The sequence below is a fragment of the Akebia trifoliata genome, chromosome 3 (genome assembly GCF_017979445.1).
Source record: "Akebia trifoliata isolate Shusen 1 chromosome 3, ASM1797944v1, whole genome shotgun sequence".
In the NCBI taxonomy this organism is placed as follows: domain Eukaryota; kingdom Viridiplantae; phylum Streptophyta; class Magnoliopsida; order Ranunculales; family Lardizabalaceae; genus Akebia; species Akebia trifoliata.
Genome location: NC_141377.1, coordinates 48105469 through 48122685, shown reverse-complemented (window position 1 = coordinate 48122685; position 17217 = coordinate 48105469). Strand labels below are relative to the sequence as shown.

The following is a 17217-nucleotide window of genomic DNA, read 5'->3' as shown; positions in this document are numbered from 1 at the left end:
AATCGAACATAATTAGCATTGATGGTATGCCTCTTAGATATCTACACCAGCAAATCATTAGAAATGGTGGCCCAATCACCCATTGATGTTTGTTAGAATGCAGAAGAAGTGCGTACAAAAAATATTAAAGTGAGGGAGGAATTAAATTCATTACATATATATATGTGTGTGTGTGTCGGGTCCATAGACCACCATTACGACTCACCGTTTTATCTTATATGGGTAAAAATGTTGGGAATGGGCTGATTTTTTGTGAGGATGATTTCTATGGTGATCCTTGCCAAAAATCAGCTCATTATGAAACTTCTAGCCCCATGTTTACAAGTTGAAAAATTTTAGACCGTCCAATTTTTGTAAATCAATTTTGATGGGGTTAGAAGTTTTGGAATGGGATGATTTTTTGCCAGAATGATCCCCTTATCACAGAGATCATTCTCACAAAAAATCAGCCCAATCCAAACATTTTTGCCTATACAAGACAAACAGTGAGTCGTAATGGGGGTCGTAGGAACCCCACCCTATATATATTTGGACATTGTTTGAAATCGAAATTGATTGAAATCACAAATATGAAAAATGTAACACTAGATTTTAGATCTCTCGCCTGCAACTTCTAACTAGTATAACGGTATGTATACGGTTTCTATGATTGGATTTTCCGTGGGACAAACGTAGAAGGACTATGTTAAAGCCCACGGGCCTAACTAACCCAACCCATCCTCAAGGTACACCCGCTTTGATACCATATTAAAGCTCATGGGTCTAACTCATCCTTGAAAACCGGCTTGCAAGGACAGGGTTGCCCCCGCTTTATAGATTGCACATCCCAAGGATACCCAGACGATGTGGCACTATTCTAACAGACTAGGTAATGCATCTTAATATAAGATTTTCTTTCTAGATTCTCTTAATTTTTGGCTGTTTTACTTAGGGTATGTTTGATTGCATATGAAAAATAGGGTGGAAAATCAATTTCCATGGAAAATGACATTTTTCAAGTGTTTGATTGCACATGGAAATGGAAATTCATTTTCCACCCCATTCAAAAAGTCCACTAAATCATGGATTTCACTTTCCCACCCATATAGGGAAGAATTGAGAATGGAAAATATGGGTGGATTTCACTTTCCCACCCATAATTCTTCCCTACCACCACCACTACCACCACCACCCCCACCACTACCATTACACTAACCTCGTAGTCGTCGTCATCGCCGTCGTCGTCGGCTCCGTCTCTGACCACCTTCTCTCTCTCTCTTCTTCTCCTTCTTCATCCCTCACCTCTTCCGCCACCACCACCACGTTCTCCCCCCATCTTCCTCTCTTATCTCCATCGCCGCCGCCGCCACCACCTTCGTCACCACCGTCACCACATCCTCCCCCCTCCCTCTTCCTCGTCATCTTCTTCTTCCTCTCCCCCTCCTCTCATCTTCTTCCTCCTTCTCCTCTTCTTCTTTTTTCTCATAATTTTCCATGATTTTATCCAAGTGAAATCAAACAATGGAATTTGATTTTCCAACCCTACCTATTTTCCACAACTGATTTTCCATGGAAAGTGACTTTCCATGCAATCAAACATACCCTTAATATAAAAATTCAAATAATCTATTGCATAGGTAAATTAGGGTGTATTAAAGAAATTACTTAATGTACCCCCAATAGAAAAGTTGTGTTTTGTTAACTTGATCCATAGGGCACACATTAAGGTGCATTAAATACACTGAAACTTATTTTCTTACCAAAAATGCGATTAAAAAAAAAATTTCTTACCAAAAATACCTTCAAATGCTTATTGCCATTTTCCAAGGTCTATTTAATGCTCCTTAACGTTAAGGTGTATTAAATACACTTCGAAAATTTATTTTCTCACCAAAAATATGTTAAGATGCGCTGAAAATAGTTTTCCATTGATAGCTAGAAAAAACCTCATGGGGTACTCTCTTGATTTAGGGAGTGGATCCTCTATAGCTCCATTTTCCAGTAGCTCTCTTACGCGGTTAATCAACCACAAATTTGTAATACACGGTTGTTAAGTGTTTGAAAATTGGAGGTTCAGTGACCGTTCATTTTCAAAGTCATGGATCGTCTTTTAAAAAAACTTTTTTAAATATCAAATCTGATCTAAAGCATGAGTAAAACAAGAAATCTTTGTATTTTTGTTCCGTGTTTAATGCAAATTATTTTCACATAGCAACAAAAAGTCCACCATTATTAAAAATAAAATCATCAGGAGTAAATTGGTTGATTCAACTGAGAGCTTGGGTGTGCCTGAATTAATGACCAATTACAATCAATATATTGCATTAAACTCGAGCTATTTAGCAATTATTATTTTTTTTTTTTCTGATGGGTTTGCTGAACTTGAACCCACGGCCTTAAAGTGCTTTGCAATGTGTCAAACCAATTGAGCTACGGGTCTAAGCCCTCGACTTATTTAACATTATTCATAATAATGTTTTCGAACACCAATTTTGATAGGCATTGCTAATAAAATGATAAAATTAGAAAAGTTTTAAAAATCTTAAGTCATCGAAGATAGTTAAACGCACCTTACTCGACCACATAGTATCAACTTACTTTCAAAGTGAAAGTACACATGATCTTCTACATAACAGGATATGTGAAGTTAAAGTATGTACAAGAGAAACTGCATCATAGCATTTGCAAACTATAATAACATTGGCCAAACTAAACTAAACAGTGCCAGAGTCATTTCTCCAATCCTCTCCTCTCTGTGTGATCAAACTGAAGGTAAATCTCTTTGGAAACAGCTCAGCTACATTATCAAGCCATAAACTATCTTTGTTTTCTTCCAAAGATATATTTGTTTCCAAAACTTGGCTCACCATTAAAAGCAACCTGTTGACATATTTGGGACGCAGCAGTTATCTTCCGAACACGCTCCCCTACCATAGAATCAATATAAAATACTTTCAGGTTAAAGAATAGGAAGGCTGAAAAATGCATCCTGATAAAAAACCCATGGAATACCATAAATCTAAAACCAAGAGTAAGCAATTCTCCAAACAGAAGAACAAAATACGCGTATCATATCAGAATGAAACACATGTTAGCGATAAATAAATAAGGAAAGTAAAAATAAATTAAAAAAACCCTTGGGAGCTTATCCATAAAAACAGGCCTGCATGAAATCATTAGCTAACTGTGCCGTTCCTCAAGGACAAGGTCCCACTTAAATTTTCACGAGTTGGTTAAAGGGGAACTACCTTCAGCTCGGAAATCGTCTTATGTTTAGCCTGTTTTCTGATATAAGTGAGACCTATGAAGTACAACATAAAACAGATAACTTGATCAATTCCAAAATTCCTCAAATCTCGGCAGAAATCAGCACAGGAAAGCATCAGAAATACCTTTATACTTTGTGAACCTTGTTTGGATCTATTGTGGAACACCTCCCAGAAAAGTTAACCTATGGAATCTCATAGTTTAAGGAGCCCAAAGCACTTGGTGGCATAAGCCTGCCCATTTGAAATTGGAGTTGATCTACAAAAATTATCTAGCATTCCCTCTGTTTTCGAAACAATACTGACATTGTGATTCATCCCCTCATGATTTTGTAAGAGGATCCACTTCATTTTCCAACCAGCTCTATTATCAGATATTTCCTCAACTTTGACACGAGTGACAAACCAAATGATTATCAGAAGGCAGTAGTTTTTTATTTATTTTTGATAGGTATCAGAAGCCAGTCTTGAAAAGCACATTTTCATTTCATCTTGTTGATTGAGTTACAAACAGAAGATACAATTCAGCCCTTCTGAGTGTTTGAGAAGGGAAGGTAAACTTGAAGATCCATCATCATCACCAACAAGAAATGCAATGTCAATCATTATTGCATTAAAAAACATAATTCAACATCACATCTAGAAAAGGAAAATTCTTGACAATTCAACTTTCCCAAGCTTGTCAGCTAGAGACAAATATCACAAAAGCAACCCTTTGGACAACTCTCTACCATGGAGAGGGAGTATAACCCAAACAGGCTTTGGCAATGAATAAAATTAATTGCTAGTATAACAAAATATGGGTACAACACTGTTATCCTCTAATTTCAATATCCCACGAGATTCCATTTCACGCTAATGAGCGAAATAGATGTGGTTTTTCTTCAATGCAGGTTGGCAATCAGAGTAACCCTCATAAGCAAGTTCATTGTAATTGTCTTAAACATTATGACATCTGAATTCGATATTTGATTAAACACAAGCAATTCAATTGAACAGCTCTCAGAAGATTGGTTCTTAAAAAAACATTATTCATTATGCATAATAAATTTAGAATAGTCTTTTCTCTAGCACAACTAAACTAAACAAAATTGCTAGATAGAAGAAAACGATGGTTCGACCCATATGGGTCATTGAATAATTAATCTAAACATATCCAGGTAGCATGGAAATGGTTCAACACTTCCATCCTTCAAGTTGAGCATCCCTATATATCATGACCCCCACTGCAGCCATCTGTGCAAGACTTAGCATCGATAGAATAATCGTCTGTAAAGTATAGGCAATTGGCTTTACATCCAGGAAAGTCCTTGGCAGAGATGGCAGAGAGAGAGACGGAGAAGAATTTTGACTAAGGAAGAACATGGAGTCACCGAAGCTTTTCATCTTGACCCACTTTCGATTCTCATTCAGCTTAAAAACTTTGAAAGATAATGTTTGATAAAAATAAACTTCTAGCCATTTTCATTTTTAATGATAGATTCTCGTGTACTTACAAGACCAACAAGAGCTCCCCAGATAAATCCACCAAGTAATTGGGCTGGGAAATTTTGCAATATAACTTTACAGGTGGTGGTGGTTTAATAGTTCTTGTAATTGGAAAAGGACTGTTGATATCTCAAACATCAAATCTTCCCTGGTAATTTAAGGTGTATAATTTATCCTTGACATAAATGATATTGATGTAGGACGAATGATCATTTCCAGTGGCCAATTCAGAAAATTCTCCACAAATTGCCATGGCAATATAGTTTTCCACAGTTGGATTTTCGGACAAAATGATTTTTTGTTCTGCCATCTCTTTTGGGCTAAAGGTGTTTTTGTTGCACTCAAAATCTCTGCAAAGATATTCCTTACCAACTTTTGAATTCCAAAAATCCAATATATCTGGAAATTTTGTCACTGGTGGGTGTTGGATTTGGGCTCTTGTGAGAGGCTTCAATAGTGAGACCTTCAGACTCATTTCCATTAAACCTACCCATCCTATGGAAGCTCCCCAGAAGTATTTTCCACAAGTCTTGGCTAGTTCTAGCGAATAAATCTTCTTGTTGGATGGATTGAAGAAGTCACGACCCCACATCGTCTTCCTTGTTGGGTAGCATTAATCATGGAAGTTGGCATGGTAGGAGATGTGGTCTCTGGTAAAGCAGATCACTAGAACCACATACAGCATGAAACCGTACATAATCAGTGTAGAAGAATCCGGAAATCTGATCTCATAGAATCAAGAAAATAGGATATTCTTCTTGATTATTCTTGATTACTCTTAACTTTCTAGAATATTCTTGTAATGTTCTACAATAGGATAGTTGGTTTATTATTCTAGAATATTCTTGAAGTTCTAGATTATTCTTGTAATAGGATAGTTGGTCTATAAATACCACTATTGGGGCATTTGTAATGATCATCCAAGAATTCTCAATAAATTCAATTTTTCTACATGGTATCAGAGCACTAGGTTCTGATCTAGGGATTACCTATGGCGGGTCAAAATCCGTGGAAGACGGCTTTAACCGGTGCGACTAGTAAGGACTCAGTGGTGTCAGGGGAAAGCACCACAAGTCCGAACCTGAACTCCTCCATCTCATTTAATGGTTCAGAAGGGTCTACGAATTCGTTCCAATTAAATATCCACCGTCTAAATGGAAAAAACTACACGGAATGGTCGCAAATCGTTCGTTTGATTTTGGAAGGCAAGGGGAAGCTTGGATATTGACAGGAGAAGTGACAAAACCTGCCGATGTAGATTCGACTCTCAAGACCTGGAAATCAGAAAATTCTTTGATTATTGCGTGGTTAGTGAACTCAATGGAACCCGCAATTGGCAAGCCCTTCATGTTCCTGCCGACGGCCAAAGATGTTGGGAAGCAGTCAGGGATACGTATTCCGACCTAGAAAATTCTTCGCAGATTTTTGGTTTAAAATCCAAACTTTGGCACGCGAAACAGGGTGACCGAGATGTAACCTCCTACTACAACGAGTTGATGACATTGTGGCAGGAGTTAGACCTCTGTTATGATGATGTCTGGGAGTGTGCGAATGATAGTGTCCGGTTCATGAAACGACAGGAGAATGATCGTGTATTTATGTTCTTAGCAGGACTTAACAAAGAATTAGACGAGGTGCGGGGCCGAATTTTAGGGAAAACTCCTCTGCCAACAATTCGTGAGGCCTTCTCAGATGTTCGGAGAGAAGAAGCACGGCAGAGTGTGATGCTTAACAACAAATCGGTTCCTAGTACTACTAACTCGGAAGTAGAAAGTTCTGCCCTGTAACTCGAGATTTTCAGGAGGAGGTGAAGAAAGATGGTAAGCGTTCTGAACGGCCGTAGTGCGATCACTGCAAACGTCCGTGGCACACACGGGAAACCTGTTGGAAAATTCATGGCAAGCCTCAAAACTGGAAGAAGAAGTCTGGTGGAGCGGGGCGTGCACTTCAGGCCAGTGTCTCGATCAAGAGCAGCAGTCTTCTTCAAATTCGTTTCCTTTCACCAAGGAGCAGATAGACCAACTGTACAAGATTCTCGAGTCTCAGAAAAATCCTACTTGTTCTTTGGCTCAAAAAGGTAATTACCTGAAAACAACTCTCATTGGTGTCAACCCTGATCGCACCTGGATCATCAATTCAGGTGCAACCGATCATATGACAGGGTTGTCAAATCTTTTTTCTTCGTATAATCCTTGTGCAGGTAATCAGAAAATTAAGATTGCAGATGGCTCTCTTTCAGCCATTGTAGGAAAATGTTCTATTATAGTATCTCCATCACTCACTCTTCACGATGTTCTTCACGTTCCCAAACTTTCCTGTAATCTTTTGTCTGTCAGCAAGCTAGCCCGTGATCAAAATTGTCAAACTAATTTTTTCCCAACTCATTGTGTGTTCCAGGATTTGACCTCGGGGAGGATGATTGGCAGTGCTAAACAGAGTGGAGGACTCTACTTCCTTGATGATGGATCTGAATCGAGGCGACAATCTCACAAATAAGTTCCTTGCTTTGAATCTATTTCTGTTTCCAATAATAATATTATGTTATGGCATTTAAGATTAGGTCATCCAAGTTTCAAATATTTAAAACATTTATTTCCTAAGTTGTTTGGCAATAAAGATCCATCTATGTTTCATTGTGAAATATGTGAATTTGCAAAACACCACCGTACATCTTTTCCTTCACAACCATATAAACCATCAAAACCTTTCACTATTATTCACAGTGATGTTTGGGGTCCTAATAAGATAAGTACACCTTCTAGCAAGAGATGGTTCATCACATTTACGGATGATCATACTCGACTCTGCTGGGTGTATTTATTGAAAGAAAAATCAGAGGTCGAACGCGTTTTTAAAAATTTTTACAATATGGTGCAGACTCAATTCAAACTAACATACAAGTTTTCAGGAGTGATAATGGGAAAGAGTATTTTAACACGACCTTGGGAAATTTTTTTTCTTGAAAAAGGAATAATTCATCACAGTTCTTGCATCGATACACCCCAACAGAATGGTGTTGTTGCAGAAAGAAAAAATAAACATCTGTTGGAGGTGGCTTGTGCATTACTTTTTACAACTAAAGTTCCCAAGTATCTATGGGGAGAGGCTGTTTTTTAACTGCTGCGTACTTAATAAACAGAATGCCCTCCAAAGTTTTACAATTTCGAACTCCTTTCCAAGTTTTCACAAATTGTTTTCCAACTACTAGACTTTCTGCTGATCTACCTCTAAAAATATTTGGTTGTACGGTTTTTGTTCATGAACATCGAAAAATTGGAAAACTTGAGCCCAGAGCTATAAAATGTGTCTTCATTGGTTACTCCCCCAACTCAGAAAGGCTATAAATGTTTTGACCCGATATCGAAAAAATGTTTTGTCACAATGGATGTTACATTTTTTGAAAAACAACCATATTTTAAGGATATTCATCTTCAGGGGGAGATTTTTAAGGAAGATTCATTTAACTCGGGCAATGTTTTTCTCTCAGATGATGTGTTTCTCTCTGCAAGAATCTGAGTCTAGTATCTCTGCACCTACAGTAAATGGTCAAGATTCATTCCTTGAAAATCCTCCTATTATGAGTGATGTTTCCCCTGAGTCTAGACTTACATTTGAAAAACAATTTAAAAATCAGAATTCTGAACAACAAATTTTGGAAACCGAAAATAAGGAACAACCTACTATAATGTCACAACATGATAATAGATTCAAGGATGGTGACCGAACTTGGAAAGGGATTGTTTACTTGAAGAAGAATCATAAGAAAAGGAAAGACGAATTGACTCTACAGCACAGCCATGATTCTGAACCAAGGACGAATCAACAATCTGAGTCTGTTACAGGTAATTCTCTTTCTCTTTCCAACAGTCAGTCTAAGCCTTCTGATTTAGACATTCCTATAGCTCTTCGTAAAGGGGTTAGATCTTATACTAGTCATCCACTGTCTAAATTTGTATCATACTCGAAATTGTCATCATCTCTTGCTGCTTTTACCTCTCAATTGTCCAGTGTAGAAATTCCTAATAGTGTACAGGAGGCTCTAAAGGTTCCAAAGTAGAAGGAAGCAGTACTTGAAGAGATGAAAGCTCTTGAGAAGAACAATACTTGGAGTGTTGAGGCATTGCCAGCTGGGAAGACCACTGTGGGTTGTAAATGGGTCTTTACTGTGAAGTACAACTCTGATGGTTCAGTGGAAAGATATAAGGCTAGGTTGGTGGCAAAGGGATTCACCCAGACATATGGCATTGATTATTCTGAGACTTTTGCTCTTGTTGCAACATTAAACACGGTGAGAGTACTTTTATCTATTGCTGCTAATCTGGACTGGCCCTTGCAACAACTAGATGTGAAGAATGCCTTCCTCAATGGTGACTTGGAGGAAGAAGTGTACATGGATAGTCCACCGGGCTTTGAGGAGAAGTTTGGCTCAAGAATAGCAAACTAAAAAAGTCCCTGTATGGTCTCAAACAGTCTCCAAGGGCTTGGTTTGAGAAGTTCACACAGTCTGTCTGTCAAAAAACAAGGATATTCTCAAGGACAAGCTGATCATACCTTGTTTTTCAAGTTTTCTCTCATGAAGGAAAGGTTGCTGTGCTAATAGTTTTATGTTGATGATATTATTCTCACAGGTGATGATGTGATCGAAATAGAGAGATTGAAGAAGAGCCTTGCTTTAGAATTCGAAATCAAGGATTTGGGAGCACTAAGATATTTCCTTGGCATGGAAGTTGCTCGTTCAAGGAAAGGAATCGTTGTCTCTCAACGAAAGTATATTCTTGATCTTTTGAAGGAAACCGGGTAAGTGGTTGCAGACCGGCTGAGACTCCCATGGATCCCAATGTAAAGCTTTGGGAAGAGGGAAGTGTTCCTGTTGATACTGGTAGATACCAGAGATTGGTTGGAAAACTAATCTATTTATCTCATACTCGACCGGATATTGCCTTCTCTGTCAGTTGTTAGTCAATTTATGCACGCACCTTAGAAGAACACCTCGAGGCGGTCTACCGAATTTTGAGATATTTAAAGTCTACTCCTGGAAAAGGTCTGTTTTTCAAAAAGACAAATCAAAGGAATGTTGAGGTATTTACTGATGCAGATTGGGCAAGTTCAGTGAATGACAGGAGATCTACTTCAGGGTATTGCACCTTTTTGTGGGGAAACTTGGTTACCTGGCGAAGTAAGAAGCAAAATGTTGTTGCCAGAAGTAGCGCAGAGGCTGAGTTTAGAGCAATGGCTCAAGGGATCTGTGAGGTATTGTGGATATACAGAATCCTCGAAGAACTCAAGATGACTGTGGAACTTCCTCTGAAGCTGTACTGCGACAATAAGGCTGCAATAAGTATTGCTCACACATCCTGTCCAGCATGATAGGACGAAGCACATTGAGATTGATCGACATTTCATTAAGGAAAAAATTGAAGCTGGAACTGTTTGCTTGCCGTTTGTGCCTTCTAGTCAGCAAACAGCCGACATCTTGACTAAGGGGCTTGCTAGACCTAACTTTGAACATTTGATAAGCAAGTTGGGCATGATTGACATCTATGCACCAACTTGAGGGGGAGTGTAGAAGAATCCGGAAATCTGATCTCATAGAATCAAGAAAATAGGATATTCTTCTTGATTACTCTTAACTTTCTAGAATATTCTTGTAATGTTCTACAATAGGATAGTTGGTTTATTATTCTAGAATATTCTTGAAGTTCTAGATTATTCTTGTAATAGGATAGTTGGTATATAAATACCACTATTGGGGCATTTGTAATGATCATCCAAGAATTCTCAATAAATTCAATTTTTCTACAATCAACATTGATTGTAAGATACTCCTAGGGATTCCCTAAACCCAACCTTTAGGAAACTTATGCTTTTTCGACTCATTTCAGCCATATGTTTGATGTTTTTGCCTCAAACTAAGTTCCATGCTAAAAAATTCATTTTAAAGATTATTATTGATAGTCATCATTTAATTACAACAATTAAAATTATAAGATTTATATAATCTTTAAATTAAATTAAAAAATAACTAGTACAACCTCATGGAAGTATGAAAATCCACTTGGAGCATTAATTCTTGAAAATTCAAGTTTCCCAAGCTTGTCAGCTAGAGACAAATATCACAGAAGTAACCCCTATGGGCATCTCTCTACTATAGGGATGGAGTATAACTCAAACAGGCTTTGGCAACGAATGAAATTAATCACAATTGCTAGTATAAAAAATTAAGGGTGCTATCCTCTAATTTAAATACATATCCCGTAAGACTCCATTTCATGTTAATAAGCGAAATAGATGCGGTTTTTCTTCAATGCAGGTTGGCAATCTAAGTAACCCTCATAAGCAAGTTCATCTTTATTGTTACATATAATTCTATATTTGATTAAACACATATAATTCAATTACATTTCTCTCAAAAGATCGGTTCTGAAAACATTAATCAGTATGCATAATAAATTTACAAGAGTCTTTTCTCTAGCACAACTAAACAAAACAAAACTCCTAGATAGAATACAACGAGGGTGTGACCCATATGGGTCGTTGAATAATTAATCTAAACATATCCATGTAGCATGGAAATGGTTTGATACTTTTGTCCTCCAAGTTGAACACACCTGTATCATGACCCCTACGAAAACGAGTTGTGTAAGTCATAGAACCCAAAAAATAATCATCGGTGAAGTATATGCAATTGGCTTTACATCCAGGAAAGTCCTTCGTAGAGAGAGAAAAAGAAGAGTTTCCACAGAGGAACAACATGGAGTCACCTAAGCTTTTCACCTTGACCCATTTCTGATTCTCATTCAACTTAAAAACTTTGAAACATAATGTTTGATAGAAATCAATTTCCACTCTAGTTTCATTTTTAATGACAGATTCTCTTATGTTCCTTAAATACCAAAAAGAGCTCCCCAGATAAATCCACCAAATACTTTCTCTAGGTAATTTGTAACTTCACATATGAATGATATCGTCGAAGACTAAATGCCTAGTATCTTCTTCAATTATAGTCCACTTGTCATCTCCTGATCTATTAAAGGCCAATTTGTTTAGTACTCCACAAATTACCATGCGATATAATTGTCCGCAGTAGGATTTTTGGACAAAGCGAGTTTTTGGGGGCAAAAATATGATAACTCTTCTAAGCTAAAGGTTTGTGTGTTGCCCAAAAAATCTCTCCTAAGATATTCTCCACCAACTTTCGAGATTTGGAAGAAATCCAATATATCTGGAAACATCATCACCAATGGAAAGTCTGATTTGGGTCCTTGCAAGAGGATTCAATAGTGAGATCACCAGACTCTCTTCCATAAAAGCCAATCATCCTTCTGAAGATCCCAAACAGCATTTGTTACAAGCCTCAGGTAGCTCTAGTGAATAAGTCTTATTGTTGGATGGATTGTAGAGGTCACAATGTGGGGTGTCGCCGTCCTTGTTGAGTAGCATTAACCATGGAAGTTGGCATGGTAGCCGATGTGGTTTCTCTGGGAAAGCAGATCGCCAACATACAGCGTGAAACCTTGCTAGTTGATGAAAGACTTTGATAGATGGTGGAAGAGTAAGAAAGAAAGTGAAAAACAGAGTTGTTGTGAGTTGCTTCAGCATAACTCAAGATAGGAAGCTTTTTATGGGGCAAATCTGAATTTTTTGTTTTCTGAAAATAGTTGCCTTTAAGGCTAGACAAAACACATATTTATATGCCTCATTGGACATTTCTAGAACCCTTCCTAGAGAACTGAAAAGACTTCTCTACACCAACCAATTCTCTAAGATTGTAAAACCTTTCTTTTGGAAGAGCTTTAGTGAGAATGTCTGCCAATTGATGTTGAGTCCTGCAATGTTCAAGGTAGACTTCTCCTTTCTCAATTGCTTCTCTGATGAAGTGACACTTGATTTCTCTGTGCTTTGTGTGATCATGACAAACTGGATTCTTTGTGATAGCAATGGCTGACTTGCTGTCACGGTACAATGTGGTTCCACTTTCTTGTTTTTCTTCAATATCTTCAAGGACCCTTCGAAGCCATATACCTTGTGATGTTGCCTTAGCTGCAACCACATACTCAGCTTCTGCTGAAGATTGAGCCATAGTCTTTTGCTTCTTTGAAGCTCATGAACAAGCGCACCTGCACCAAGAGAGGTATAGGCAGATGTGCTCTTCATATTGTCAAGACACCCAGCCCAATCACTATCAGTGTAGCCAATCAACTTTGAGTCCTCTATTGGCTTGAAAAGAATCCCATAATCCCCTGCCAGTATCTTAGAACTCTTTTTGCAGCTCTAAAATGATTCTGACTTGGATCGTGCATATATCTAGACAATAGGCTTGCTGTGAACATGATATCAGGTCTAGTAGCCGTGGGATACAAGAGACTTCCAACCAAACTTCTATATGTTGAAGCATCCACCTTCTTAGCTCTGTCTTCTTTCTTTACCTTTTCGTTGGCAACTAATGGAGTATCCACCGTCTTGCATCCAGTCATCTTGAATCTTTTGAGGATATTTTTTTGTAATTCTTTTGAGAAATGAAGATCTCATCCTCCATTTGAGAAACTTCAATTCCCAAAAAGTAATGTAGCAGCCCCAAATCATTCATTTGATAAGTTTGCATCATATCTTTCTTGAAATCTTATATCATTTTTTCATCATTGCCCATGAAAATCAAGTCAACAACATAGACTGAAACAATAAGAATATGAGCATTTTTCTTCATGACATATAGAGTGAAATTCTGGGCTTTGCACCGTGTCTAGACCTAGAGTGGGGGTGTATAGGTAAAATAAAATTTCTATTTTAGCTTCACCACACACGGAGTTAACCTAGGTCTCACGAATATGCTAACTTAAGTAAATATACAGAAATGCATAAAATCAACTTAAGTCATTCATTGCAAGGTAAACAACATTAACATATGAAGTAGACATTTTGTCAAACATTTGATATGCAAATCATGGTATTCATGTCATTCATACAAAATAGAACAAAATGCATAATCGTAAAAGAGATAATCAATTTATAGTGGTTCAACAACTTGCTCCATCCACTACCAAGTACCCGACTCTAGGGTCTTGGGTTCCACTATCATATGAGGTTTATGGTTCACCTCAAAACTTTACAACACAGATTTTTTGAATAACACTTCTTCCTCAAACTTGTGGATTTTATCCTTAGGAAATCCACAACCTTGTACTCTTGAGTAGAGTCCTCAACTCTTCTCAAGAGCTTGGTTTTGACTAGGAACCAAGAACCATTTTTGTTAATGAAAGAAAACTAACAAAAACACTTACAAGGACTTGACCCAATTTGATCGATTTACCAATTCGTTGCTCAAGTTCTTCATGTCCTTAGAATGTTATCTTCATCTTTATGTGTTCCTTGCTTTAAGAGGATGCTCCAAGCTCCATTGAGGTATGTCAATGTGTGTACAAGCAAGGGTAGATGAATGAAGTGGTTCAAAATAAGAGAGGCTTAGGTTGAAGGTATTTTCAACTAAGGATGGGGCCTTCCATGACTAGAGAAGTCTATGGAAAGGGTTGGAGTTGGGGAGGTTACTTCTCTAGAATTTGAAGCAATCCTTTAATGAGCTCAAGAGTAGGTTTTAAAGCAATTATAGGGGATTTAAGTCACAACGATAAAAAATATGACCATTTAGACACTGTGAAAATTACCAAAATGCCACTCTCGGCCATTTTAGCCATAACTTTCTCTTGGAAGCTCTGATTCACAAACTGTTCGAGGATCTTGTAGATCTTACTAAGTAGAAGGTCCTCAAACTATCACCAAGGGGTGAGCCATGGCTGAAGGGGGTAAAATTACCAAAGTACCATTTTTGCCATTTCGGGCCAAAACGAGCTCTCGGGAAGTCCAATGATGAAACGGTTCGGAGGTGTAGATCTTGCCTATATAAGGCCCCTAAACAATCAACAAGGGTCTTAGGGTGGTCAAATTTCTAATGTCCCTTTTTTTTATCATTTTTTATTCCTAAAAGATCCGATGTGTGAAAGGGTCAAGGAATGAGTTTACCAAAACAATATGGGTCGACCTAACAATCATCTAAGTGTTGGGGGAATGGTCTATGTGGTCTCACTACCTTTTAGGCTTTGTGCACACACATTGGGGCTTTTTGTCGAGGTGCGTGAGGTTGAGCGACTTTACCAGAGTCTTCATACGTCTTCAAATGCAAACCGATCAGACACTCAACATTGGCAGAGAGAGACAAAGAAGAGTTGTGACCAAGGAACAACATGGAGGGACCTAAGTTTTTCACCTTGACCCATTTCTTTTGATTCTCATTCAGTTTAAGAACTTTGAAACATAATGTTTAATAGAAATCAACTTCCACACCATTTTCATTTTTAATAACAAATTCTTTTGTTTTCTTAAAGACCAGCAAGAGCTCCCCAGATAAATCCACCAAATACTTGGTCTGGCAAATTTTGTGCCACAACTCTACTGTCACTGTGGTGGTTTAATAGTTATTGTCCTTGGAGAAGGACTATAATAAATTGGCCAAAATGAACAAACCAATACCAGGGCCAATTCTCCAATCCTCATCCATAGCTTCATCCACAATAACCTTCTACAATCAAATGGAAGCTAAATTGCAGTCGAGGTTGAAACCTAGATCATCACTCTATTGAAACAGCTCAGCTAAAACATACCAAAACTGCATCACACACTTAACCAAGGTGTAAACTATGGTTATTTTCTACGAGATAGAGCTTTTGTTTCCCAAAATTTATCTCACCATTAAAAGCAACCCATTGACATATTTGGGATGCTCTCAAGTTAAACAACAGTAAGGTTGGAAAATGCATCTTGCACAAAAATATTGGAAATATTAGGATAGATAGTTAGTTTTAGTTTTACTAATATTAGTTTGTTTCTGTTTATTTTTTTGTAAGGGCATTTTTGTCTATTCCCTTTTTTTATTGGTTATAAATATATGCCAAGCTCTCATTATGAGATTTGACTTTTTCTCTTCTAAAATTCTTCTTGGTATCAAAGCCAAAAGAAACCTAACCCCTTTCCCTCTTCGTTCCTCCTCCTCCCTACTTCCTTCACTCACTTATTTCAATCACCTAACAGTAGCCTCATCCGGAGTTTCTCCCCTTCGGGGGCCTTTTTTCTTTTTTTATTCTTGTCTTTTTAATCGCATGTTGCATAGAGATATTATTAACCCTTCACATGCTGCAATAGAGGTTTGCGCTGTGATTATTTCTTTTATTACCCTACGTTAGGGTTTCTCTTGGCAATCAACCCTTGACCTATTGGGTGCATGTCAATTAGTCCCAAAGATCTTTTAAAATCAGTCTTCAGGATCACACATTTTTCTTCGACAGCATCAGCAGGCCAACTATAGATCAGAATCTGACTTGCAATCAGCCTTCAGGCTCACATAATACCTTGCGGCAGCAGCAGTAGGTCCAAATCTCATCTGCGATTAGACCTACAAGTCCTATAGTGCTTTGCGACAGCAGCAATAAGTTTCTACAGGATTGTATACTACTGGCGATCAGCCCTACAAGCACTATAGTGCTCTGCGACAGCAATAGTAAGGTTCTACAGGCCTATATATAACCTACGATAAGATCTAGATAACCTATAGTGACCTGCGACAGCAGCAATAGGTCCTTACTTGAGTTACGATTCAACCTACATCTCTAAAGTGCCTGCAATCAAATCTAGATAACATATAGTGACCTGCGACAGTAGTTGTAGGTCCTTATCTGAGTTTCGATTTCATCTACATGTTCTAGAGTACCTTGCGACAGCAGTAGTAGACCTCCATAGGTCTGTATTTGACTTACGATTAGCCTACGAGTCTCTACACTAACTGCTACAACAACTACTTTGGTTGGGTCAACCACACAACAACAGTAGAGGTTGTTTCTTTTTTTTTGGTGTTGCCGACAACAATCAATAGGATTATTTGGACTTAGATAGTACGAATACGGGAGATCTCCCTTCAATCCAAAGTGTCTACCTATACAAGTGTGCAATGACTACAACTCACGAGACTAAGGAATCTAACACCATTCTTGGGGCTAATTTCTCCATTCAACGTATCACCAATGCCCCAGTAGATGGTCATAACCTTTAGAGTTGGTCCCGGTCTGTACGACTTTATTTGGGTAGTCGAGGAAAATCTAGTTGGCTGTTAAGCAGTATTCCTAAGCCACTTCTCACTAATCCCAAATTTGAACAATGGAAAATTGATAATTGCACTATTCTTGGTTGGCAATTCCATGGAACAACGCATCTACACTATGTTTATGTATCATGAGACTTTATCTTCTTTGTGGTCAGCTCTCACTCAAACATATGCACATGCTTGCAATGACTCAAAGATTTATGAACTTTACCGGGATATTGCTCAAGCTACCCAAGGAAATCAGAGTGTTGCAGATTATTTTGGATTCCTTCAGTTCCGTTGGTAGGAACTCTCGCACTATGAGTCTATGGCCGAGTTATCTGCAGAGGCAGCCGCGTA

The 17217-nt window shown here is 38.0% G+C and overlaps 1 long non-coding RNA gene across 2 annotated transcripts; it reads right to left on the bottom strand.

Moving 5' to 3' along the window:
* Positions 1-2407: 2407 nt before the first annotated feature.
* LOC147407534 (uncharacterized) lies at positions 2408-16757 on the bottom strand. Of its 2 annotated transcripts, none has more exons than XR_015176816.1 (4): positions 14012-16757; positions 3372-3804; positions 3228-3280; positions 2408-2906 (listed from the first exon to the last, which is right to left on the bottom strand). It is a non-coding gene; the product is annotated as an uncharacterized LOC147407534 (long non-coding RNA). The 2 variants fall into 2 exon arrangements; XR_015176817.1 differs by having other exon boundaries at positions 2419-2906; positions 3372-3631; positions 14012-16755.
* Between the last annotated feature and the right edge of the window lie 460 nt (positions 16758-17217).